The sequence below is a fragment of the Carlito syrichta genome, unplaced genomic scaffold, assembly GCF_000164805.1.
Source record: "Carlito syrichta isolate Samal-C Ts95f unplaced genomic scaffold, Tarsius_syrichta-2.0.1 Scaffold306504, whole genome shotgun sequence".
NCBI classification, from domain to species: Eukaryota; Metazoa; Chordata; class Mammalia; order Primates; family Tarsiidae; genus Carlito; species Carlito syrichta.
In genome coordinates this window covers 122777-124912 of record NW_007250600.1, presented here as the reverse complement: position 1 = coordinate 124912, position 2136 = coordinate 122777, and positions in this window count along the sequence as shown.

Here is a 2136-nt window from a genome sequence, read left to right as displayed (position 1 = left end):
GTTATACCTGCAGGTATATAATTACATCTTTTTTAGTTTTTCTTCAAAACATACCTATCATTGGTTCATTCATTTATTCACTCATTCAGTATATATCTATTGAGTCTTTATGCTAATCTGACACAGTTGAAGACACAGAGGGCTATAGTGATAACCAGAAAGGCATTAAGCTTACAGCATAGTGAATTGACTGGAGTGATTTACATGTCTTATTTAACGATTCCACATTTCTTCATTAAACATATACAGGGGGTGCCAAAAAAAGTATTCACATTTTAAATATGGCATTCGTTCAAAAGAAGGTGATAATCAAATGAATACTAGCATCACCATGTGACATCACAGGCAGGACAGTTAAAGAAAATGACAGAAACGTGGTTGGGCGAATGTCATACCACATATCGCTACAATAATTTTAACTCAACTTTGAAAAATAATACATAGATGACATCTCTTGAATATATATATATATATTTGAAATCCTTGTGTATGAATGTAGTCTCCCTTTTAGAGACACATAGTACACCTTATAAGACCCAAATCCTCTACCTTCTACTTTCTTTCTAATCTCCACTGTAACCTTTTCCTCAAACTCCATGCCAATGTTGTACCAGAGAAAATATCATTCCAGTGCTCTATGGTGCATTTTCATGGGTGTTTAAACATTAATAATATTATATTACATGTATTGCTGAGAAATTTGGAGTTGAGTGTAAGTAGTGGTAAGTAGAGCCAGGATTCCCACTGAGTGTCCTGACCGCGAAGCATGTGCGATTACCATTTTAGCACATGGTCTCTGGTCATTAATTCAGAAATTTCAATCATTCAGAAAGAGTTGGTTTCTAATTAGCCCACATAATGATCTATTAGACATGTAGCCACACATGTAAATTATGTTAAGTGTTTCAATGGAGAGATAGGTAGTTTTGTATGAGGAGTTGGACCCGGTCTAAACTTCCCCATCTCAGCTTCCTTGAGATCTATGATAATGATAATGAGCTGAGATTTGAAAGGCAAATACGAAGTAAGTACATGAAGAGGAAGGGAAGAGAATTCTGAACAGAGGAAACAGCATGAGCAAAAGTTGTGATCAGAGGGGCCTTAGGGCTTCTGACAAGCTAACAACCTCCTATCTAAAGCACAGAGGGAAATAGGAAGTGGCTGAGACAAATGGAGCAGGGGTGTGAATGGTTGACACAGGCCAGGCTAGCAAGGCACATTTACTGAGAAGAAATGAGTATAGCTCAGACTGGAAAGCTAAGGCTGCTGCAGTATTTGAAGAAGGGATGGTGGCTTCATGGTGGTGAAGATGTAGAGATATGAATTGATATAGTTGTGGAAGAGGCTGACGAAACAGGTCTCAGAGAGGGATTGAATTTGGGCAGGGAGGGAGAATATGAATCAATAATTTATCCTGAATTACAGGCTTGAGCAGCTCAGTGAAAAGTTGGTGACACTGTGACACTCACTAAACTGGGGAAGATTGGAAAATGACTAGATTTGGAGGAAAGATCAGGAAATCAGCATTACTATGCAAGATAGAAGGCTGGGTCATTGATTTCTGAAAGGCCCTCAACCTTATAGGCAGTGAAGTGCTGGCTGAGCGATTAAGAATATAGTCTCTGGCATCAGATACGGACAGGAGTCCATACTCTGAAACTTATAGTGGCTGACAGTCACTTCTCTGAGCTTCAGTCTCCTCTTATGTGAAAGGAATATTATCAGTACCTGCTTTAAAGGGTTGAGAGGATTAAGTAAAAAAACATGCACGAAACACTCAGCCCAGTGTTCTGCAGATAGTAAGCATTCAATCAGGTTACCTAGATCGATATCATTATTACTGTTGTTATTATTCTAAAATAATTTGTCACTAAAATGCTAAAGGACTTCTGGGCAACAAAGAAGCTAAGTCTTTACCTTTTTACTGTATACAAATTAAATCTTCTTTTTGACTTAACAATGGACTCTCCTGAACAATGTGATCTTGTTCTCCATAAAAGACATTTTATTACAAGTAAATCAGGCAAACTGTAGCCTTTGAATGCACGTTGTACAAAAACCATGACACATAATTGTAAAGGTCACTGGTGTCAGTTTTTAAATTAATTTTCCCTTTCTTTAATAGTTCAGATCAAA